The sequence below is a fragment of the Lissotriton vulgaris genome, chromosome 10 (genome assembly GCF_964263255.1).
Source record: "Lissotriton vulgaris chromosome 10, aLisVul1.2, whole genome shotgun sequence".
In the NCBI taxonomy this organism is placed as follows: domain Eukaryota; kingdom Metazoa; phylum Chordata; class Amphibia; order Caudata; family Salamandridae; genus Lissotriton; species Lissotriton vulgaris.
Genome location: NC_141698.1, coordinates 347,807,928 through 347,834,195, shown reverse-complemented (window position 1 = coordinate 347,834,195; position 26,268 = coordinate 347,807,928). Strand labels below are relative to the sequence as shown.

Genomic DNA, 26,268 nt, shown 5'->3' with positions numbered 1-26,268 from the left:
CCACAGGTGGTCAATGCACTGCCTCTTCACTATCTTCGGCTCCTCGCACTATGTGCCCCTCCAGTTGTTCCAGCTCAAGGTTTGCTCCTCTTGCTCCTCGACGCTACCATGGGAGTAAATGGGATCAGCGCCCTCACCTCCCGTTCAACCCGGAGCCTCGCCCGATCATGTCCGCTCCCAACTCCACCAGTGCACAGATCCGGGCACTCGCCACTTGCCACCTGCTCCTCTGTGGTCCTTCGTGCCTCTCCTCTATGGAGTGTTCGGCTGCTGGGGCCGGGCGCGAGTCCCTCTGACACCGGTTCCAGCGGTCCTCACAGCATGGGCCTCCACTGTCCGCCAGCTCTCACCTCCGCCCCCGCCACAGATTGTAGGCCACAGCCGCCCCCTTTGTCCCGCGACCACCTCCGCAGCCAGGGGCTGCAGGTCAGGCCTCACCGCGGCAGGTTGAAGTCTCATTCGCTCCACCGTGCACTGCCCAGCGGCTGCTCTCCACCGCACATCTCAAAGCCTCTTTGGCACCGCCATCGGGGATCAGGGCCGCAGGTTCCGTACTGTCCTGGCACGTCTCCTTCCTTCCTCGGTCCACACTTGCGCTGCCCTCCCATGGCACCGGGTGCCACAGCACACGACCTCCTTGCGCTCCTCAACACACTGCCCGCCAGCCAGTCCCACGCTGTACCAGCGCACCGGACCTGGCTGCGTTTCGCTCCTCCAACGGCCAGTTCCCTGCGGCCTCAGTGGCAGACTCGATCGTCCCTCACCAGCACGACCTCCAGGCCCAAAAACTGCTCAAAACTCGCACCCTGTCTGGAGCCAGGGCAGGTCCGCACTCCTCCTACGTTGCTCGGTGTCATCGGGCAATCCAGAGAACTCCCATAATTCAGGATTTTGCAGGGATTGAAGCGGAGCTTGGCGCTCACACAGCCAACTCCATCAGCCTCCAATCCACGCTCCCCCTTCTGGGCACTTTATATATATATATATATATATATATATTCAATCTGCTCCCACAAAGAAGAGGCACGTACACGAAGTGTGCATGGATAAGGCTTCTTTGTTGTTATTCAGGTCTCCCACGACCCCGCATAAAGAGACGCGTTTTGCCTGCACAGCAGCAGGTTTTCTCAATCTAATTGGTGCCATAGAGTTTCTAGGATATATAGCCCTCCTCCCTCCATCAGGCATAACATAGGCATAGAAAGTGGACTGTGTGCACGAAAATATCACAGGAAAAACCTACAGGTTTTAACATGTACATATATGCAAAGTGCAAGCAATATTGACTAAAGAACATGGAAACTGCATACTGCGCAATAACCAAGTAATGCCAACTATTTAACTTGATCCAATTCCTGATGTATACACAGTGAATATAAAGATGTGTCTCGTTAGCCTGAGATCTAAACAAGTCGTAATGACATGCCGAGGTGCTCTTCTAATAATTTAAAAATATGGCATCAATGCTCTCAAAACATGCTGCCTACCTGACAGTAAAAAACACTGCAAGAATTAAAACTTCTTATGAATGCAGAAAGTGTTGCGAATAATAACGATTCTTATTTGCTTTTCCCTCATTACCTAGTGACTGAACCGAGCATAAATTACACGGTTAAATAAAGTATATCACACTGAGCAGAATTGCATTGAGCTTTATTATTAACTGTGTGCAATAACAAAAACAAACGGTAAAAGCATACAGGGCATGTAACAGAGCCACGGGTCTCAAATGTATATATATACACACATAAAAAAAACACACATTCCTTCAACAAAGAGGCACGTCAACTCCGAACTCACAAGGATCCCAAGCACATTATTGCACAGTGCGATATGCAGCAGCTACGCTTATTTTCCCAGTTCCCGATACGCTTCAGCTCTATTCCTGAGCTTTGATCACGAGTGTTGGCATAGTCTCTGTTTTTAAAATGACCATGTGTTATTTAAAGACTATTTGGTTTATTATGATGTAGTCTTCAAGTCATATTCACATTAAAGAATGAGCATTTGAACATCGTAAAACATTAATTTGTGTTCTCAAACTGCAGCGTCTTGTTAAATCATATTCCTTTTTTTCAGACACTGCAGTCAATAGATATTCATATAATTCCAAAGCATCTGCTTTACACCTACCATTTTACTTATTATAGGTAATTAAAGTCCACAAGTAGAAATGAACATGTTCCGCTTGCTCCCTTGCTTGCATCCACTCACAATTATTTTAGGATACATCCTGTCTTATCCAGTTGAAGCGAATGAGTGAAGCTCTCATTAATGAATACCACACAAACACCTCCTCTGTTAACAGAGTACCAGACCCTCCCAAGGCAACTTTGATGTACTAGAATGGAGATCCAGCAAATATGTCCAAGCCCACACTCCTTTACCAAAGAGGCAAGTCAACTCCAAACTCACAAGGATTCCAGACACTTTATTACACTGTGAGATATGCAGCATTTATGATACACAGTTTCCTTGTGTGCAGGGGATTCTGCAATTATGGACATCAGCCTGTTTCAGTGGACATATTAGTTAACAACACCTTCTTCAGGACAACACAATTTGTAATATGGGGGAGACTTTGCAGGATAAATTGATACAAGCAGGGATCCCTGGTGATAGTAATAGCCCATCGGCAAATGCTTAATAGACAGATTGATGTGTCTTAAATGTTCTCCCTTGTGTTGTTGTTTTTAAAAAAAACAGTGATTCATGCTTGTGCAAAATTGTATATATTCAATTGAAGTTGAATATTTGTTTTCTTTGTTCATTTATGTTTTATATGTTCACTATGCTCAACCCATGCTGCACAAGCCAATGAGGGGGTTGGTTTCGCACATGGCTTGAGCACAGGGCCGTACTAGGCCCTGCAGTGAAAGCCCCTACACATGGCGAGAGGGCTGCACATCAGTGTTGGCCAGTTAGGCACAGAGAACTATTTTATGTGGTATATAAACATTAAGGAAGTGTCCATACACCTAGCAGCTGACCTAATGCTTAGCAATCTGTGTACCTAGTTGGTGGCCACCTAAATAGCAGAGAATATTTATTATTAAGCCGGCCACTGGAGAAATGCACTAAGAATGCCCAGTTTTCATTTCTCTAATGGTAACTAGAGATCCTCACTAAGCAACCAGGAAGAATCAGAAGCAAGCAAGTGATGTCACTTTGCCAGCTCGTCAGTGAGAGGAGGACGGACAGACTGAGGGATTCAAAAGAGAATAAAGAAACTAGGAGACTTTTCGGAGAGAATGAGGGGAGAGAGAATAGATCGGTGATTGCAGAGGTAAGAAAATGGTGTAGAGATTACAAGACTACATCCAGAACAGATAGATGGAGGATAGTGGAGAGGTTGGAAAGGAGAGTGAGAGACCGGTGAGGGGAGCACAGAGATTGCGGAGAGAGCAGTGAGACTGGGGAGAGACAGGATATGCAGGTAGAGTAAAGAAACCAAAATACAGACCAGACAGGAAGGAGAAAGAGCTGAGGCTAGGGAGGAGAAAAGACAGACTGGTGTGAATAGTAATAAGATAGGGAGTGAACTGAGAGACTGACAAGGCGAGCAGAGAGCTTGGGAGTAAAAGGAGGACAGGCCTGGGGAAAAACAGGGCAGACTGAGGGGGAGGTGAGATAAGGGAGAGAGTAGAGAGAATAAAATACAGAAGGGTCAATTTGGGGGAGACCAGAGACATTGGGAGAGCAGAGAAACTGGTGAGGACAGTGGAGAGACTAGGAGTGAGAAGATAAACAGAAAGAAAGATAAGACAACAGGGAAAATTTGGGCAATGTGAAGTCAGAAAGGGTAGAATGGGGGAGGGACAACAATTGGAGAGAGAGTACTCACTGAGGAGATCGAGGGGAAAGGAACAGAGAGCAGATAATATAGAGGAGATCATGTAGATGGTAAAATCAGAGAGAAAGGTGTGGAGACTAGATAAGCTGAGTTAGAGTAGACAGTTGGTAGCAAAGATGCTTTGGGTAGATCCGATTCGCTGAGGCAGGACAGGCAAAGCTGGGGGAGAGACTATAATTGAAACCAGGCAAAATGGAGGGGGAAAGATCAGACTGGAATGGAGAGCTGAAAGATGGTGAAGAGTGAAGCAAATAGGACGGAAGGGTTAGTCTGGATGAGCATAGATTTTGAGCTGAGAGACTGTTATTCACAGTGTAGAGATTGGGAGAAGAAGACAAGATACTAGAGAAGAGCAGACAGACTGGAAAAGAGAGTGGAAAGAGTAGGGGAAGTGTGTGCAAGCTGAGGTGGGAGAGGGTAAACTAAGGGAGAGGGGGCAGGCCGGGAGAGAGAACAGACAGAGTTTGGAGATGGGAGGCACTGGGAGAGTGAAGATACTGAAAGGAAGAATAGGGAGAGTGTAGGGAGTCTGGACTGAGGTGGCAAAGTGAGCTGAACAACGATGATGGATTCAACCTTGATCTATGAATGGGGTGAGTGTCTGAAAAGTTTTAGCGCTCCATCCATCTTTTCCTTGTGTTTTCTTTGTTTGTCCTAATTTGGCAGGGTAAGCCCAGGTGTGGGTCCCTGGCTCACTTTGCCACTTGATTCAAGCTAGCCTCGTTTATGAAGGGTGTTACCCTGAAACTAGTCCCAGGATGCTTGTTTCCAGTCAGGGAAGACCTGGCTTGGCAGTTTGGGTTGGACTGTTCCCATGAGGCACCGGGTCAAGATTGATTTGCATATGGCTTGGTCTGAACTGAGGTGGCAAAGTGAGCTAAAGAACAATGATAGATTCAACCCAGATCTTTGACGGGGTGAGTGTCTGAAAAGTTTCAGTGCTCCGTCCATCATCTCCTTAGGTTAACATTGGCTTATATCCAATTGGCATATATAATTAACTTATAATTCTCTAGTAAAGTGCACTACATGTGCCCAGGGCCTGTAAATTAAATGCTACCAGTGGACCTTCAGCACCGATTGTGCCACCCACTTAAGAAGCCCGTTAAAAGTGTCTCCGGCCTGCCATTGCAGAGACTGTGTGTGCAGTTATAAGCTGTCCTTTCGACCTGGCAAAAAACATTTTGCCAGACCCAAACATTCCTTTTTAATATATATAAGCCACCCCTAAGGTACACCCTAAACAACCCCAAGGGCAGGGTGCAGTACATATATAAAGTAGGACATATACTTTTACATTTTACATATCCTGTAGTGAAAAACTATTTAAATTGTTTTCCACTACACCAAGGCCTATCTCTCTCATCGGATAATATTGGAGTTACTGTATTACATTTTATAATTGTAATTTCCAAATGTGAAGAGATAGCCCCTACAAGTTTGGTACCTCTGGAATCACAATTAAAAATCCTAACTGATGGTAAAGTCGGATTTTAAATTGTAATTCAAAAAATGCCAAGTTGGCATTTCCTTCTTCTAGCCTTTTGGTGACTGCAGCCTATCTCTAGTCACATGACTGGGGTAGTTAACAGGTGGGCTTTGTGTATTCTTTCTATACAGCCACACACAATGGGAGCTTAGGTGTGACTGCATGGGTCATCACTGGCCAGATGAGAGGGAGGAGCCAAGCCCAGTCTCACTTACTTTGCACCGGAACAAGGTTGCTTGCATGGAAAATCAGTACGAGCCACTACAAGTTTGTCACTTCACACAGCAAGATTTGATTGCCCACGTGGACCGCCAAGGCAAAGCACCAGCCTGCGATGCTTATCCTGCTCTTTGCACAAAACATCTTGGGAATGAGATGGAAACCCATCAGCAGGACTAATCTGTGACGGTATCCAACCTGTGATACATCATGCTTTATGCTTTTAGGTGCTATTTTATAGTTTATTCTTTACAAATTCATAACTTCAGTTCCACTAACTGGATTTTTGTTATATTGGTCTTGTTTTATGTATTACATGTTGTTCTATTGTTCTAACCAGGTGTGGGATCTTTTGTGGGGGGTTTTCACTGTTTTACTGTTTGAAATGTTGCACAAATACTTTACACATTGCCTGTAAATTAAGCCTGACTGCTCTGTGCCAAGCTAGCAGGGAGTTCAGCACAGGTTAATTTGGGTAATGCCTGTGCCTTACCCAAACTAGGATTGTGGTTGCTGCGTGACCAGGGCTCCCACCCCAGTCAATCATTGACCGAATTTCTAGCACATGCATTTAGGCAGCAGTTGGATAAGTAGTGGTTTGTTTGCTTCTTGCATGGCATTTGGCCAAACAGTGCATAATCTGTACTACTAGCCAGCAGACAAGTAAATGCTGAAGTTTCTTTTCTATATGCACAGCAGTTGGCCAAATCATATATATTTTCTGCTATTCAACTACAAATTCAAAGAAACTTCACTATTCAACCAACTGCTGGCTAAATAGCAGTCTTTAGGTAATATTTGAATGGCGGCCATGAAAACAGCAAAGAAACTTTACTATTTGCCTAGCCTGTGGCCAAATAAAGCATATCTGCTTTTTAGTCAGTAGCCATGCCAATAGTAAAGTTGTGTTGCTATATGCATGCCATTTCTTTGTAATCTGCATGGCTGCCAACCAAACGGTGCATAATCTCTACTATTAGATGGCCAAAGAGTAGAAAGTCTTCTTTTTTGCCCGCTGGCAGATAAATAGCATTTGCATGGATGATATCCAACTAGTACCTAATGTCTGCGGTTTAGCAAGAGGCCTGGTAAATAGTGAAGTTGCTTCCTATCTACAGGGCTGGCGGTCAAACAATGCATTATCTCTACTTTTTAGCCAGTTACAGACTGAGGTTTCTTTGCTGTTTGCATAGCCATAGGCTAAACCGTGCTTAATGTTTTATTTAGCCAACAACCCGCTAGATAGTGCAGTTGCTTTGTTATTTGCACAACCACAAGCCAAATCCGACATATTATCTGCTATTTAAGCAACAACTGTATAAATAGTTACGCTTTCTTACTACCTAAATGACTCTTTGCCAAATGCCTTTTAAATAGTGGCTAGATAAATAGTCAAATGTCTTTGATATTTTCATGGCCGCCATCCAGAAAGTACCTAATTTATGCTATGTAGCCAGCACCTTTTAAAAAAAAAAAAACCTTAAGAAGTTAACTTGAAAAGACACATTTAAAGTGCAATTGTCTGTGTGAATTAAACAGACACACCACTGAAATGCAAATGGTTTGTATGCAAACCATAATATGCACAACAGCCATTCAAACCTATACCTTACACACAAATGCTATATTTATAACCTCACACAGATTATACCAAGAAATAACAATACTTAAAAGCACAAAGTAATTAAATTACAACTCGTACTCAAAGCAGTAAACAATTCTGCATTCACAGTCTTTAAGAGTGTTAAGGTAAATCTCATCTGAAATCTGAGCAGCCTATGGAGAAAGGGTGAAATGCTCTTACATGTGTTTTAAAGGTTCCTTGTTAATGAGAGGAGGTTGGAGACCCGCCCCAAATCAGTGTACATAAGACATCCCTGTACTTTAGCCATGTTGTATGTTTTGTGTATGTGTAAATATTAGTCAATAGTGAAATACCTTTTATATTTTCATGCAACGGAGACTCCTCCGCGGAGGCGCGTGGCCCAACTGCTTTTCAGCATTGCAAAAAATGAAAGTTAAATTGATAATAAAACAAAGTTATTATCATTTTAATTTTCCCTGCTTAGACAGTTTTGCAGGACGGGGCTGAGTTGAGCTGCTCATAGAGCAGGGAGAGGAGTGGTTGGGGTACTTTCTAAGTGTGCATGAGGGTTTGGCCAGCAGTCTTCGGCCGGACAAACTGTCATGTGCACTTAGCATGTTCTCCACCAAGCTGTATTGGACAGCTTAGGTGGAGAACATGCACAGGTTCCCAGTCCCTGTCTGAGTGCTGAACCACGGCGCTCACACCAATCACAACGCAGCTGTTATGCTGGAGACAATATCGTTGTGATTGACTTTGAGGGGCCTGTGTGCTTCCTGCTTCTGTTCTGGGACTCGTCGGGAAGAGAAGCGGAGGAGAGATGATGGAGGAGAGATGGGGCCGCGAAGAGGTCATTATATTTTTTTTCTTCACACAACCCTCCACGATCCCCGATCTGTACTAGCCTCACTGTTTTCATGGCTGTAATCCAGATATTACCAAATGTGTGCTATATAACCAGAGACTTAAAATAGTACCTAATGTATGCTATATGACCAGTGACCTGTTTAAGAAAAACAACATTAGAAGTTCACTCAAATATACACAATTAAAGTGCAATTATAGGAGTGAATTACACAGAAGCACCACTTAAATGCACATGTGGTGGTTGGGTATGCAATCCATATTTGCACAACTGCCATGTAAACTATACCTTGCAGATACATGCTATATTTAGAACCTCCGAATGATTATACCAAAAATAACAACACCTAAAACACAAACTAATTAAATAACAACTCATACTCAAAAGCATAAATAATTCTGCATTCACTGAGGCTTATTTATTAGCCCCTTGTGCCGCCAGTGCGTCACTTTTCGTGATGCTCCTGTGGCACAGGAGCCTGCTCCAAATTTACCAGGCAGCACTAAGCCACATTTTTTTGGCATATTGCTGCCTTGTAAATATTGTTACCTTTACTGCAGTTTTCTGCATTAAAGGGGCGAGCAATGGGTGTTGCTGGGGGCATTCCCAGCAACATCCATGGCTTTTTGACACTGCCCCAGATTTACGAGAAATCATAACTCTGAAGCATTGCCAAAAACGTACGCCTCTAAGAAAGGCACCATAAAGAGAAACATCTTTATTTCTCAAAAATTTTTCTATGTGTGCAGCATTCTGCAGCACACATAGAAAGAGGAAAAAAACTGTTGTGATTTTGTTTGTGCATGAAGGGAAGCTTCCCTGCACAAAAACAATCATCCCTGCAACGCAGGGACATTTGCACCATGGTGCAAAGGTGCCTGAGTTGGCGCACGGCTGCCCATTGTGCGCCAGCGCAGGAGAAAAGAACAGGAATGTGCCATATCTGATAGATAAGCACATTCCTACACTTTTATTTTGCCGTAGAGCAGTGCAGCAGGAAGGCCTGCGGCGCTGCCCTATTGCAAAAACGAATAAATTGGGCCCCCAGTCTTTAAAGCGTTATGGGTAAGCTCACCTGAAATCCGTGCAGCGTATGGAGAAAGGGTGAAATGCTTCTACATGTGCTCTAAATGTTGTTTGTTAATGAGGAGGTTGGAGACCTTCCCCAATTAAGCATACCTAAGACATCCCTGTGCTTTAGCCACAGTGTAGGTCTTGTGTATGTGTGACATGTGCACTTCTAGTGCCTTTGCTCTTTAATTTGTAGGTGATGCATGAACTCCTGCACATGCACTACCTATTCTGTCTGTGCGAGCAAGTGTGTACTGCTGCTGCTGCCTACTCTGCTACTCTACTAGAGTTACATCCAGCGCCATTTTTCTGTATGAGGAATCACAAACTGCAGTGATTTGTATTATACCTGCTCCAGTGCTTGATTTGTAAAAGAATAAGTGCCAGGGCTCCAAGTTGTGCCCGTGGTTTGCAATAGCAAACACCAAGGGTGCTGAATACCTAGGTCGCACAGATTTAATTCCATCTCATGTGTCTCCAGTCCACCACCAGACACTCCCTGCGCCTTTATCTCACTCTTGCAGGTTTCTGCTTTCTCCCTTTGTCACTGTTTTTGCCCTTCTCATTCTGCTTCTTTACCCCTTTTGGTCTCTCTCTTACTCTGGATCAAAGTCTGTTTTGAGAAAATGTGTGGCGCCAAAAGTGAGTTCTGGTGGGCCCCAGCTTCATCCACAAGCACCAATCAAGCACTGACCTGCTCCCTGAGTGTGAGGGGATATAGAGATGGGTTCACCCACACGGAGTCACTGGGACCTGGGTAGTATAAGTACTGAGAAAAAGGGGTCCCAGTAATGAGCAACAAATTCAAACAGTTAAATAGCAATAGAAAAACTCAATTGACCTGCATTGTTGTTTATTCACAATGTAGGTATATGCTAATCATCAACAGTTTAAATATGCAATCATAAATTGTTCATAGTGCCCCTGGAAGGGAGGGAAGTGGTATAGTGGAAGGTGGTGTAGGTATGGGATAGTGACAATATAAAAACCGGCCTGGCGGCCTCAATGTGCTATGTATCAAAACCCTGAGTGTGAGGGAGCCGATCACAGCTTCGGCTGTCACCCGCCCGACGCCCCACAGCAGATTCTTGTATTAGGGGCGCTTGCACTGCTGCTTCTCTTGCTAGTGCAGTTTACAAAAAAATCATTATACATCTGAAAACGAGTGGCATCCTCATTACTTGGTTCTAACATCTCACACTCTGTTCACAGCCACCATCTCAGACATCTGGAAATCAGGAAGACAACCCCGAAGATTTATCAATACAATCATTTAGTTATTTCTATTGCTGCCGGATGAACCTATGTGCTGGTAAGTCTCAGCAATAATACTATTTCAAATCCTTTCACTTGCTGTTTACATATTTATCATGTCTGCCTCACTGTACATACGCAATGCCTCTTGCTGCATAACTGTAATGAGATGTTTCAAAGTCAAGTATTGATTAGGAACATATTGTGCCTGTCAATAAAGAACTAAAAGACAACCTCAACTGGCAATAGTAGGTGCACATCTAATAACTAAACGGGTGTGGGAATAGCAGAAAATGAATTTAAATACGATCCGTGGACCACAGCATAGGGAAAAGTATATGAATCTGATGCTACCTGTGCAAGAAACCATACTGACTGTTAGCTTTGCAGAAAGTGCTGCAAGGCCCATGATGTATTTCTGAATTCACACTAACAGTGTACACAAAGATAAGCATGGTCATGTTACAGGTACCAGATATGAAGATAAAAGGGAAGATGAGGTTGCATTGGTGTGTGTGTTGGGGGGGGGGGGGGTGGAGCTGACATACCATATATCCCTCAACAATAAGTTGCCATTATTTTGCATACCCCGTAACTCCCTTGGAAACCATTTAGGAGGGACTTTTGAGGGGGCTTGCAACGTTCATCAGAGCCCCTCCCCCTTCTTCTGAATAGAAGCTGGGGGGGGGTCACATGTGCAGACATTGTGAGTGTGCCTGGAGCCATGCTGTCTGTATTTTTCCATACACACCCTGTACCCCAGCTGTTGGGATAGGAATCACCCCAGCATGGTATACAGGCATGTTCCACTGACCTGAGTGTCCAAATGCATGTACACCTGACTTCCATTTTGGCTCTAGTGTCGTACAAATATGAGTTCTACACAGAGTTAAGGGTTAAGGCAAAGAAAAAATGCACCTGCTTTCACCTGTGGCTTGAGAGTAGTAGGGATGGTGCTTGTGAATCCAAAGAACACAACCCTGTCTGTTCTTTCAAGGGCAAAACCCAAATCGCAATGAAAAATAAGGAATCCGCACCCATCCAAGAAGTGTTTTTTTCCAATAATTTCAAAGGTCCACAATGCATATTTTTTCAATAATTTCAAATATAAGAGTGTGCACAGAGACATAGGACTATCCAAGGTGCTGGACCTGTCACTTTAAGGAGTGCAAAAGTGTGCACGTATAACGAAAAGAGGAATACTGTCCCTGTTGTCGGCAAAGTGATGGCCGCACGATGCTCTGTTTATTGAAACTGATAATGTGGCCAGACCCTATTATCTGTGTTACCTACCTAGAGTTAGGCCTACACACCCTTTTTGTTCAAAGTTCCGCTATCATGTGTATGCCCAGAACCTTTTTTTGGCATCAAGTGTGTCTGGTTTGCAAGCGCATACAACATATGCAGTTGTGTGGCTCTGTGTTTGAGTGAGCCTGAGTATTGAAGCTAGTGGGATCCAATTTGCCCCTGTCTTAACATGACCCAAGATGGAGGATGAGGACTGCTTCCTGAGACAAAGGAAGTGTATTGTCTGCATTTCTTTGACTTGTAGTGCAGATCTGAATACAGAAGTGTGGGGGATGGAGTAAAGGCTACCTTTAGAAATTCCATCAGGACATTTGTTACCCAGGGTCTGTAGACCGGTTCTTCCTGCGCAATGGCATGTAGTGGACTGCAGGGATTGGGGTGGGACTTCATTTTCTATTTTGCTATGTCCAGACATTTCTAAATCAGACATACATTTTTTCCATTCCTGATTGCTACTTTAGAGATGCAGAGAACACACATCTGCAGAAACCTCACACTTCCATGTCTTGTAGATACTCCAGTCTGGAGACAGCCCCTCTGCTACGTACCTTGAGAAGCACCACTGTTGCACAGTGGATTTGCCTGGAGAACAGGCTGAGAAGGAGACTTAAAAAGAAAGTGAACAATCTCACAACAGTTCTGAATTTTCAGACATTGGATCCACATACCTGTCTAGAAAGGAGTATAAAAACGGGGACCCAAACCACCCAGCTTTGTTCCAGATACAAGTCCTTCATGACCAAGGAAGAGAGCGCTTCTTAGAGTGCACAATGTATTCTGTGTGATTGGGGTAGGTGCCTGCTTGTCAGACAGTTTTCCAGTGTTAACGGGGCATCAGCTGCAGCCTGCATCTTCTGATGTAGGAGTTAATGATCTTCCTGAGTGGCAAGAAGCCTGCCAACTGACAGAGGGACGGAGTCTGTCTAACCCTGCAGCATTTCAAACAGTCCAATATGGGAGAGTTCCAGCATTTCTCAAATACTGAGGGGCATTCAGAAAAGGGTGACTATCTGAGGGCAAGCTAGGAGCAACGCACGCTGCAGAGGTTTTCAGTCACTTCCAAATGGTCCCTGGCTGGACCCACCTCAAGTATCTGTGCTTAAGGTCGCAATTGGGGCTGCTACTGCATCTGCCTGCATTAGTGTTGATGCCAACTGGATCTGCTCCTGATGAGCAAGGAAAAGGCTAATGCATACCTGTTGCTCTATAATTGTATGCAGCTTAATGCTTAGCTGGATGTAGATCTGCTTGATCATATATACCTTTTATATATCTACTTTTAATCGATCAAAGTAATAGTATGTTTGTCTGGTAGTACAATGTCCTAACGTTCAGTAACTGTCTAATGTACAACGTTCTGCAGGTTCTATTGCTGGTCCTCTACGTTTTCTATGTATATACTTTTCATTTATATTTCTATTTTGACAAATTTGCAATTTTGCTTGTGTTGACTACCTCATCCATTGTTATTCTTCTATTATAAAGCACTCTGATACCCTCATGGGTCACGTTTGAGCTATATAAAACTCTAAAAATAAATAAATACCTGCTGCACCACCTCGAGTAAGATAGGAAAAAACTTTGAGGATGCATTTGGGGAGTGTTAGGGGAGTGTTTGATAGGCCTGTCAGGCCTGTAGGCCTGTAGGCCTGTCAGGATGATGTTGACTTAGTTCATTCTAGGTAGAACAAGAACTTGGTTGGTCATTCAAATGTCTGTAGCAGAGATGTAGCTCTTGACGCTTTTAGGAACTTAAGCTGATACCAAACACTGTTAGCTGTCTGATTTACAGGCATGTGTAAAAGCAAATTGCTATTGAGGATGAACCCCAAGGACTTCAGGTTTTGAGGACTCCAGGTTTGGGTGAGAATCAGGGGTTGCATTCATAGCTCCAAGGCGAATTGCCATAACATGACTGCATGATTTGGGGAGTTGAGACGAAGAGGAGGAATTAAGTCATTTTGGGGTTTAGTAGGAAGCCATATTAAGGAATCCAGAAGTGGAGGGTACTCGGGACGTGGGAGAGCCTAAGGATATCATCTTTTGAGGAAACTCTTAAGTAAACGTGTCAGTCTAATTCATATAGTGAGCATAAAACCTGCTAATTTTAAATTCAGTTAATAGAATCAAGTGACAGTTTAGGAGTTTAGGAGTTGTAGATATCATGTAGGAGTTCCAAGGAGAAGACCATGGCACATATTCTCTAGTTTAGAATGCAGTAATATTGTCTCCCCTCTACATCCCATATAGTGTTGCGTGTTTATCTAGGTTCCTGATCGATACTGCGACCTTATGCCCCTATTCGGCTATAAATCCATTTATTCCCTATATTGGCATAACCGTTCAAGTGCGATTTTCAGAAAAGTCATCTCTGGCCTCACACGAACAGAGCCACATTCCAGCATATTTCTCTGCCACTTCCTTTGCAACCAATTAGTGCAATGACAGAGCAGAAGTCACTATCTGATATTCCTAGATTAACACTCCGAGTTCTTCAACAAGATAAAAACTCAGCAAACCTGGAAATCCCCGCTTGCTGTGTTTTGATTAGTAATGGAACTCTAATGAGCAACTGATAACTATCACTTCCTAGTGACATCTTTAATTGACGTCTTATGCGTCAAACCCGGCACCTGTCAGGTATAAATATTACCAACGTTGCCTTAAGCAATAAGCTGTCGTGCTGTTGTATGCTGCTGTGCACCCTGTTGTGCATCCCATTGCTGCTGCAGGCAGTACGCTGCTGCTGCTGTCCCTTGGTGGTGAAGCTACTGATACCATTATCGCTGCTAAAGCGCGAACGATGGTGCAGTACGCTTAGGAGCTGAACAGCCGTCCCTCTGGAGTCAACTAGTGCCAAGCATCTGAAGGATTTAGTACTAGTAGTAGGTGATTTTAACCATAGATTGGACCCCAAAAAGGTAGATAGTTGGCACAAAGAATTGCTAGAAGCATATAACATTGAAGCAGCACTCTTTCCAAGGGGGGAGCTCTCACAGCAGGATGAGTCATTTAGTCAGCTAATGGGGTCCTTGGGCATGGTATGTGCAAATGGTAGATTTCAGCAAGACCAGCCCGCGGGAAAGACTTTTGTGAGGGGCCAGCAACCTTGCCCAATAGACTATATGTTCTGTCAGGCCTGGTGCTTTAATCAAATAAGAAATTTTGAGGTGGCGAAAACGACAGGTAGTGACCATTTCCCTTTGAAGTTAGAAATACGCATCCCGAAATGTAAACGTAGAGAGAGAGTTCTACAGGTCCATGTGGATTACCCCAAACGATTAACAACCTGTATATCAGATGAACAGATAGAAAAGCTTGGGCTAATTCGATAGAAAAGCTTGGGCTAATTCAACAATCAATCCCAACTGAAGAAATTCAGTCTAATGCAGGAATCCCGTGGTTTGAATTGACCATAGGTAAGCTGGCAGATTCTCTCAAGAAGGAATTCAAGGTAAAAAAGTCAGGACTGAGCAGCTATGTAGTTAATAAAAATAGGAAACCCTGGTTTGACGAAGAATGCAGGATAGCTAAGGCCCTGATAAGACAGAAGGAGAGAAGAGTAAGGGCCATGTTTAAAGTGGACCTATATCAGACACTTCAGCAACTAAGGTTAAAGTATAAAACATTAATTCAGAATAAAAAAAGAAGGTATGAAGAGAAATGTTGGGCAAATATGTTGGAGGTGATTGAATCCAAGGATGTGAGAGGGTTCTGGAAATAAGTCCAAGAGAGTTTGGGCGGTAAAGCCGGTTCCCTCGCTTGTAAGGTCCCGGAAGATGATTGGGTAGGCTATCTGGAAGAAATCTATGGAAGATGGCTGACACAACCAATACCGGGAACCTTAGGTTGGCCACGGATGAGGGATGAGATAAAGGACCATTTTACCCCAAGGTATATAACGGAGATTATAGCTAGTTTGAACCTTACACGTGCCGCAGGACCAGATAACCTCCCAGCAGTGATAATTAAAACGAGGCCTGAATGGTGGGCAGAGTTCTTTGCAAAGATGTTCCTGGTAATCCTGGATATGAGAATCATCCCAGAAAGTTGGAAGGGTGCAATTATTAGGCCTATTCATAAAAAGGGTAGCCACACAATACCGAAAAATTATAGGCTTATAAACCTCCTCGATATAGGGGAAAAAGTCTTTGCAAAAGTAATTTTAAATTTATTAAAAGATTGGGCAGAGGAAAACCAAACCATCCCCCCGGAACAGGGTGGGTTTAAAGCCGGCCACTCTACTATCGACCATTGTTTTGTTCTTTGGGCCATAGCACGGAAGTCAATGGAATCGCGGGGTAGGTTGTTCTGTTGTTTCGTTGACTTCCGTGCAGCCTTTGATCTAGTGGACCGGGAGCTGCTGTGGGAGGCCCTGATTAGTCAGGGAATTCCTAATGATATACTGCGGCTGCTTCAAATGCTCCACACTAAAAACTGGGCACAGATAATTTTAGACATAGATGGTAGTCTATCAGGGAAAATAGAAATTGGAAATGGTCTGCGTCAGGGATGTGTATTAGCTCCCCTATTGTTCTCCTTGTTCCTAGCAGACCTACCATCAATGTTGGGGAACACAACTGGGGCAAGCCCGAAACTAAATGGCAAGCAGATAGCATGCCTACTCTACGCCGACGATCTGGTGATTATGGACCAGACCGAGGTTGGCTTGCAAAGAAAATTAAATGCTTTCAATGACTACTGCTTAAGAAAAAAACTTGTGATAAATATGGATAAGACCAAAACATTGAGCTTTGGCCGGAGGAAAACTGAGTTCTCATGGTGGATTGGGTCAGAAAGTGCAATCAGTATCAGAGTATAGATACTTGGGGTTATGGTTCCAGCAGAATTTGAAATGGAATACCCACTTAGAGGCATCTAAAGTAAGAACCTCTGCATCGATTAGCGGTCTGAAATTGTTTAACAAAGCCTATGGTGCTATGACCGACAAACCAGTACTAAAAGCCTATGCTGCTATTGTACCCCCACAATACTTGTATGGTGCTGAACTGTTGTTCCTAAGTGGTAAGGAAAACTGGGATGTGGAAGAAGGCAAAAACCTAAAAAAGTTATTTACGCTCCCTCGGTCAGCAATGGTTCAGGCAGTAAGACTGGAACTAGGCCTGACTTCATGGGGTATACAAGTTGGTATGGCCCTTTTGCGCTTTTGGCAACGCCTAGAAATAGGCGCAATTACCAAAATATCTCAATGGGGCAAAAATTAAATACAGGACAGCGAACTAAAATGGGCAAGAGAGACCAGGGGGAAAGTAACAAAGCTATGCTTGAAGATGAGAGTTAATGTGTGCCCTACTGTCTCCGTGGCTAATATTGATAAAAAGTTACTCAGGTCAACGGGAAAGGAAATATCGCATGCACAGGACAAAATCTATCTTGCAAGTAAAACCTCGACCAGTTTTATGATTGATGCATGGAATAATGTTTATTGCTTCCCCTACATAGATAAGTTACCGGACCGTCAATTACGAAATGAGGTTCTGAGGGCTAGAATTGGGGTTAACCCTTGTTATATGAACAACTCGGTAAAGCGGGCCATGATCAATGAGGAGGGAAGCTGTACTTGCTCTTTAGGGTCCAAATGTGATATTCTGCATATCTTATTTGATTGTCTGAAGTTTTTGGACTTGCGTATCAAATTTTTAAAACCAATCCTTATGAAATATGAGATTAAAACTAGGACCCAGGCTGTGACACTGATGACAGAAATGTCCCACTTGGATATTGCTGTGGCAATGGAGAAATATATGCAAAAAGTGAAGGCAGTTTTATACCTTTTAAACGAGTTTTAATAATTAGTATTTTTAAAATATGTTTTTAGGGTGTCTGTGTGTAATGAAATGTTTTATTTAACTTTTTGGATGAACTTTTTATCGATATGTATTGTTTGTGGACCAACGGTCCAAATAAACGTGAAATAAACTTGAACTTGAACCAATTAGTGCAATGACCGAGCAGAAGTCACTATCTGATATTCCTAGATTAACACTCCGAGTTCTTCAACAAGATAAAAACTCAGCAAACCTGGAAATCCCCGCTTGCTGTGTTTTGATTAGTAATGGAACTCTAATGAGCAACTGATAACTATCACTTCCTAGTGACATCTTTAATTGACGTCTTATGTCCAGCAAACTTGCGTCAAACCCGGCACCTGTCCGGTATAAATATTACCAACGTTGCCTTAAGCAATAAGCTGTCGTGCTGTTGTATGCTGCCGTGCACCCTGTTGTGCATCCCATTGCTGCTGCAGGCAGTACGCTGCTGCTGCTGTCCCTTGGTGGTGAAGCTACTGATACCATTATCGCTGCTAAAGCGCGAACGATGGTGCAGTACGCTTAGGAGCTGAACAGCCGTCCCTCTGCAAAGAGCCCAGCAGATTCCAGCTGCCGCGGACGCTGTCCCCCCTCCTCCTCCCGACGCGCTGAAGAAGAGCCGCTGCCTTTCTCCTGCAGAGAAATCCAGCTCCAGCGTTTCCGGTCTGCCCTCGTGGGTGACTGGGATATCGAGTGCCCCCCTGAAGGAAATACCAGACTTCCATCATTCTATTCAGAGGTATGGTGTTGACTAAACCCTTAGACGAGAATTCTTGAAGCAAACCTTGGCAAAACCAACTTAACTTAAAGCTACTTACTTACTCCCCTTAGGCTTAGGTCAGGCACACTGGGGTAGGCTTAGTTAGAAGCACCAGTTGAGTATGTTAGCCTAATGTATATATGAATGTATATATGTTTTATTACTTTTAAACCATTGTATGGCTAAGAAACCATATCAATGCTTTTACAGTTCTATTTCGCAATCCTTATCTTACTGTACGTACTTTTTATAATAACAAGTCTTGCAATTGTGGCAATACATTTCTCTTGTACGAGAAGAAAGACTGTTCAATAAATGTTAACCCTTTATTGACAAACGCCCGTCTCTCTATTCTCTACATCTCGTGAAAGTAAACTGCACTAAACTGACTGAGTGAAATACCTGTCTATTGTTTCACACGACCCTAGAGATTGACTCTTGATCTGAGGAGCAAAGTTGTCATGTTGCACGGTTGTTGGAAAGCTGAATCCCTTCTTGTCTGTGCCAGGGAAGCTGATCACTTCCCATGCAGAGAAGAAAGTTTCCAGTGACCTCTGAGCTAGTTGGTAACACACCCAATTAAGTTTAGCATAGTCAGTGGAGGCCTGGAATATACGCAGTTCCACGTCGATACTACTGTTCATGTTATTCCAATGCGCAGGGCCTAGTGGGAAACTAGGAACTACACTACAATAGCAGATACACTATCTTGTGACTGAAAATAAATGCTCTTTTATGCTGCAAGGATCTGAAAGGTGCTAAATTCCCCTCAGGAGAGGTATCCAGGTGCACTAGACCTCTATAGAGAGAAACTGGAAATAAAAGGAATGGCTGTGATGATGTTAGCAATCAAAAAATGATGTGGAGATGGCGGCACTCGTGGTAAGAAGTGTTCATCGATGTAAATAAAGTATACTGAGTTGTTGGTCTTTTGGGTGCCCGGAAATAGTCCCTTCCGGCCGGTAAGGACTGTTGCTTGAACTGAAAAGAGGAAGGAGTGCAAGGACTGCTTGCACTGTATCCGAAGGCACTCAGTTCGGAGATAGAACTCCTGGATTATAATTTCATCAATAAAGTTTCATATGAATCAAGCAAGTGTAATCGATAGTAATCTTTTTTGAAAAGTTCATTTAATTGGTAGGTTACATATTAAATCTACATAGTAACTCTTTTGTAAAGTGGTGCGTCAAATATATTCATTAACAACATCCATTGATCAATGCATCATCCCTATGCATTTCGGGCTGGGCCCTTCGTCAGGGGATAGCAAGAGATCTGCAATGAAATAAATTGGTGTCAGGAAGGGGAGCTCGCAACCACGAGGTGAATGTCACATTCAAAAAAAATGGGAATTGTGCCACACATGCATTTGTCAGCACTAGAGGGAAATGGAGGAGGTGAAGGAAAGTACCGTATCCATGGTGGAAAAAGTGAGACAAAAGCACCCATAACGTGCCTGATACACATTAAAACAGCCTCGAACGAGGAGGAAAAATAACCGAGTCAATGGTGAAAATAATAGAACCAAAACGAACCATTGCGTGCATGCTGGACTTGAAATCAACAGTCAAAAGGCGAAACCACCTAACGTGTACGATATACCATGGTGGCATACATTATAGAGAGAGCAATCTTAAGCGTTACGGTTAAACACGTGTGGGCTTACCAGTAGTTCAGTGCAGCAACTCACGGAGCGCCGGGTTGCCGAGGGTTAGTAAACTCGCTAGTGAACGCGGAAGTAAATAGATGGCTGTAATACTAAAAATAAATAACGGACTTCCGTGGGTGTTAGTGAACGCGATGAACATGCCATAAAATCGTCTATATTGGGCAAAACCTCATGCTGGCCGTGGCCTAATGTTGTAACATAATAGCAAAATCTGAAGTCAATAGATGGATAAGCATTTACAAATGTAAACAAACCCTCGGGATCTATGATGGCGGCCATCTTGGAATGGTCAATCGTAATATGCAATCACTGTGGATAACATCATACACATATAAATGAAACCATGTTAAATGTCAAGAATAAGCACGTTTGAAAAAGATAATGATAGTCAGGGAAAGAGAAGTAAACAAGTGAGTAACCACAAAAGTTGGGGGAATTTTGTTTTTTTTTAACCCAAAGAGTGATGACCAAGAGGGGGCCAAAGAATAAAGGAGAGGTGATGACCATAAAAACTACGTAACAGAAAGGAAACATGGTAACAACTGAAGCAGTGGGGGTGTAAAACATGGAGTTATAAGAGGTTGAATATTAGACAGAGGAGCGACAAAAGAATATAATACTGATATGTGAATTCAAGCATATATATACATTAAAACAACAGTTGATTATAAGAAACAACTATATTCTAATCTATCGTTGAGACCCTTAGGCTGGCAGGCATCAAGTCTCTTAATCCGCACTGTTTCCCTTTGAAGGAGTAATTTCTTGTTGTCAACGCCTGTTCTCAGTGGGACAACCTCCAATACAAGGAACCTCAGTTGACTCACGTTATGCTGGTGTGTAGTGAAGTGAGCGGCCAAAGGTGCTTTGGTTGTTTTGTTTCTAATAGTGCTTTTATGTTCGGTCAAGCGAACTTTGATCTTACGTTCAGTTTTGCCTACATAGGGCAGTCCGCAGGGACACTTGAGCAGATACACTACATTCTTGGAGTCACAAGTGGCGTTGGTCCGTAGTTGAATGGCTTTCCCTGATGATGGATGGTTTAAGATGTTACCTGGAATTATGTTGTAGCAATGACTGCAGTTAAGGCACGGTATAGTGCCTGAATAGTTTGTGGAAGGATCAACAGGTTCGGTCTCAAGAATATTTTTGATGTTTTTAGCCCTCTGATAAGCAAAAAGTGGTCTGATGTTAAAAATACCCTGAAAGTCTGGTTCAAAACGGATCATATCCCAACTCTTAAGGATAATGTTCTTGATGGCCTTACTTCTGGTCGAATATTTGGAAACAAAGACAGGTCTCTGTTCACCGGTCAGTTTGATGTGTGTCGTTAAAAGTTCTGACCGTGTTTTTTTGGCCACACGGTTTTTGGCTGCTTGTAGTGTAACCTCAGGATATTTCCTATCTCTGTACCTCTGAAGTATTTTTTCTTCCGATCTTTCATAGGCTTCTGGTTCTGAACAAATCCTTTTAGCCCTTAAAAGCTGAGAGTACGGCAAGTGCGTTTTGAGTGGGGTGGGATGGCAGCTGGTAAACATTAAGGCATTATTCCTATCTGTGGCTTTGACGAATAAGTTGGTTGTGAGTTTATTGTCCAGTAATGTGACCTGTACATCCAGGAATGGTAAACTGTGTGGACTGATGGTATGAGTGAACTTTATGTGATCATCCAGAGAGTTTGTGTTTCAGGAATTCAGAAATTTCATCAGGTTGCCCGATCCAGATGAGAAAAATATCATCTATGTACCTCCATAGGGTAAGAATGTTATTGAGCCATTTGTTGTGACTCAATATGTGGTCTAGTTCCATCCGGTGCATGAACAGGTTCGCATAGCTGGGGGCAGCACAATTTCCCATTGATGTTCCAACAAGTTGAAGATAGTACTCATTGTTGAATGATGTTAGAACAGCCAGTTCTTCAGGCTTTTTTAAAGATAAATTGTTTAACGGATGGCAAGTTGGGGAGGAGGTTCCCGGTTTAAACCATAAAGTAAGAGAAGGAATGTCCGCCAGTACACATGTGGCAGATGCATGGAATAACTATAAGATTAAGTGTACTGGAGCAGAGCGCTCTAGTCAAGCTATATATGATGACCCTACTATTCTGATAGTGAGGGCCAGTGTCAGAAAGTGCTTCTTGCATGTGACAAGCAACTTAAAGGTGACACATTTATGAATATGTAGGCAATTTAGGACCTTGAGGTGAGGAGACATTGAGGTGCAACCAAGGAGGCGGCAGCGCTCTGTACAATGTAAGCGCTCGTTACGAGGTACTCAGGAATGTTGTCATAGAGCACTTTGCCATAATCAAGATAGCTGGTGATCAGGGCTTGGGTAACTAACGGACAAATGGGTGCTTATGGGGAGTCACATGAATATTTTGCAAAGCATTCTGAGGATACCAAAACAAGGAGAAGAGATGAAGACCGTCTGCTCACTCATAAGGAGATTGTTGTCTAGAATGAACTATGTTCCTGACTGACTTAGTAGGTACCGGCAGTTCGCCTCTTTCTTTTTGCCACCATGTCTCGCACCAACCAAGGTGGACTTGCCAAAGAGGACCACCTCTCTCTAATCTCCATTGAGCTTTAAACAGTCTTCCTTTATCCAGCTTGCACTTGGTACACGTAGACAGTAATTTTTCGACCCTAGTTTCTGGGACTTTTTCAGTAATTGACCCAAAGAGCTGATATCAATGCCCCCTCAAAGTTTTAACTAAATCATCTGACTAATATATTTGTATCTGGCGGTATTGTTGTCCTCAATATTTTGTCTGTGATATTAGGGAAGTACAATATTCAGTACTCAATATTTTGGACCCACACTTAAGTCCATAAATCTAAACACCTCGTGATAATTCTCAATGGAGAAAATCTTATAAATGGGATAATCTATATAAGCAAATTACTCACACATTAATTTCCTTTACCATATGTTGAAGTATGGAATTTGAAGAAAAGGCTTCACTCTAATGAGTTACAAGGGAGTGTAACAAAATATAGTTAATTTATGGAAATCGGAAAACTGTATAGAAATCTGTATCCATGTGACTGAGAAAACGTTTTTTTACAAAACAAATGACTCCAAAATTTAGACTACATATTTCACAACATTATATAACTATCTCCCTACAAATATCGCTACCAGAGTTTAATTGCTAAAACCAATCAAACTGACTTCCTACATATTTTAGGAATGGTCTCATATATATGTAAGTCCATTCCTATTACAACTAAGGGCAAGTAGTTGATAACATGATTAGGTTCAAATCGGAATCTTCATAGGAAGATATTAATGTATGTACAATTGATGGTTATGCTAATCTAAATTTTGGAGTCTAATTGCTTGCAGAAGATAACTTTCAATTAATTAAGTCCTTTCTATAAGTACAATGCAAGGCACTCCAGGAATACTGCTAAAATTAGCTTCAGGAAGAATCGCTTGCCGAAAGGAGTCATCTAAAAACCAAGGAAAGAATCACCTTATAAACAAGAGTGAAAAAGAAGGTTAATTAAAATGGGGAACAAATGAAGAAGAATATGACCTGTTATATTTCAATGTGAACTAAACATTATACTTAGGTAAAAATTATATATTGGAAAGATTTCCAATTCATTTTCTACTTTTCCTTACTTAATTTGACTGCAATCGGACACTCTGCTAGCAAAATAGTTTCAAGGTTATACATTTATATATTTTTGTGAACCCCTTATTGCCTAAAGGGTTAGCATTAAGCTAGATGTATGTTATTTTATGTGGGAGGTTGAAAAACAAAATATAAGAATGGTATTTTAGAAACGTCCACATTTTCAAATTGTCATTTTAGAACAAGTTATTTTTTAAAACAAATATTTTTTTATCATAAAAGTGCACATATTTTTGATTATCACTTTTGAAAATATTGATGTAGAAATAAATATATATTTTTCTCTAGAGAATGGAATGTTTAAAGTTATGAAGATCAGACTGAGTGAAAGAGGCCACATTCTTGATGGGAGTTAGAGCTGATCACCAAACTTCTCTGAGAAATCTGTAGCTTATTTTTGATGTCTTGGCAGGAACAGAAAGGATTTTCTCAGCAAAAAAGTGCATGTGACACATGGACACCAAAATCAAAACGGCAGAGCTCCGCAACAAGCACAATACATTTCCCAAACCAAAGTAGCTAAAAAGACCTAATTACAAAAATAATACAACTTAATTTAAAAAAAGGTTGAGATGTTTACTGCATTTAAAGCAATTTTTGGAATTGAACTATTAAACATACCAACGTTTTACTTATGCATCACTGAAATGACCAGGACTGGGCCACATTGCATTTGTTTTTTAGCACTGAAACTAAGCAATTCCCTCATTTTAAGAAAAGATACTTTTTGGAAAACATTATTCTTTAAATCACAGTTTAATTGACGTAGTAAATGAATGTTTAGAAAGTAGTGATACAAACAAATGTCCATCCATTTTGAACATAATTTCTGGTGCTTCAGATGTTCCCATAATGTCCACAGAATGTTTCTTGGGCACTGTGCTGCCAGTTCAGGAGGGAAAAAAGGATTTTATTCACTTACAGTCCAAGACCAGAGCTCATATTTTTGACTGAAGTCCTAAATCATATTCGAGCACGCTGCTGCCTTGTAGAGGACTGCAAACCCCACGATGCACCTCCAGCTTACTGGAGAGGAGGAGAAGCCACACCCCCTTTGCGCATATAGAGCTACTTCGATCCCGCTGAGTGGGATGTGCTGCTGCCTTGGAGGGGACTGCAAGCCCCACAGTGACCACCAGCTGACAGGAGGGACAGAGGTGTCATACCTTCTTTGGGCGTGTATCTCTACTTCAATTCTCACAGCACAGGACACCGTGTTGGCCACTGGTGGGCCCATTCATGCCAATCAGCAACAGGCAGCAGCAGGGCAAGGCCAAACCCCTTGTTCCTGCGCCCGGATAATGCCTGGAGATTGCTGCTAAGCCCGATATCTCAGCCGTACTATTGGATTTTTTGGAGTGGCCCTCTGTTTTCTTTCTTAAAAAAATTATTTAAAAAAACAATGGAACCCATTTATACTGTGATTAATTAGATTCTACTATACACTGATCTGCTATTGAATTTTATAGTGGGCAAAAGAAAGGCAGCCTAATATCCTCCAGGTGCTGGGAGGGAACATATGACCGCTCAGAGAGATGCGGCTGAAAACTGCACTCTACAGGTCATTGACAAAATAATAGTGGAGGTAGAGGAGATCCTCAATAAAGGGAGAAACCTGCATGCAGTGCAGGCTTTCAAGGCCTTAAACCCTAAGATAACTACATTTTACATAGAGAAACCAAATGATGTTCCTCCTAGTGCAACAAACTCCCTCCCACGCCAACTTACAAAATGTTGAGGAGGCAAGGGCCACAGCCAGTTGCAATTGGAGGCTCTAACACCTGATCAACCTACCAGTTTGACCATCTTAATGTCTATGAATCATCATATCCCTCAAGCCTGGACAATGAAAGGGAACAGCCTTTTATTTCTGATCTGGGACCTAATGCTTTGGGTCTTGACCATATTAAAATTCATTTTTAGTAGTTTGAGGAATGAACTTAATATTGCATGAGATGCTGTTTTTGCTTTGTTAGTAACTAATAATAGCCTAATAAAGACATTTTTGTCACACCAGACTTGTAATTATCCGGCTTGTTGAACAGTACAGTTCAACTGACTACCCAGTTCAGCTAACTCTGATGGAACATCACAGGGTAATTGTGCTACAGGGAATAGTCATTCATCTTTCATTCCTACCTTTCTCTTATGCACAGAAGTAACTTATCACAATTGCTCAGGACATGGGGGTATTTGTGTATTAAAGAATGCTCCTCCTGTAAATTTACAGGTAGTAAACAAGTTTGAAGTATTCTCCACTCGTTCCTCTGATCCAGACTTGTTGAGGCATATATCTGCCCCACATACGCTAAGTAAGATTCAAATAGCGATGTTTTCAGGTAGGGACCCTAGTGCACACTTATCCAATTCTAATCAGTTGGTTCTACCACTGAAAGGTACACCTTTTGCTGCTGTTTTGATAAATATACCCACGCTTAAGCCGAATGTCAGTGATTATTATTATAAGTAAAGTAACACATTGGCTAACTACAAGGGCTGAGGGTGAAGTAAGCATTCACACTCAAATTGACATGGTACTTAGGGTAGGATGAGTGGGGCGCAATTATGGTGATTGCATAGTGGTTCATTTTAGTAATTGTTGGGCTGCAGCCAGAATCCATGCCTCTTTTGAGGGCAAGGAAGATTCAGCTATGAATTTGGGCTACGGCCATTGGGGGTTTTCTATAGGCCGGACACTGTGCAAAGTCTGAACTCCTA

General features: G+C 42.5%; 1 long non-coding RNA gene across 1 annotated transcript in view; it reads left to right on the top strand.

The window, feature by feature from the left end:
* LOC147685226 (uncharacterized) overlaps window positions 1-26,268 on the top strand; it is a 90,355-nt gene that overhangs the window by 20,065 nt on the left and 44,022 nt on the right. Inside the window, exon 2 of the long non-coding RNA XR_015300418.1 lies at window positions 10,295-10,394. This is a non-coding gene — a long non-coding RNA (uncharacterized LOC147685226). The remainder of the gene's footprint in view (window positions 1-10,294; window positions 10,395-26,268) is intronic.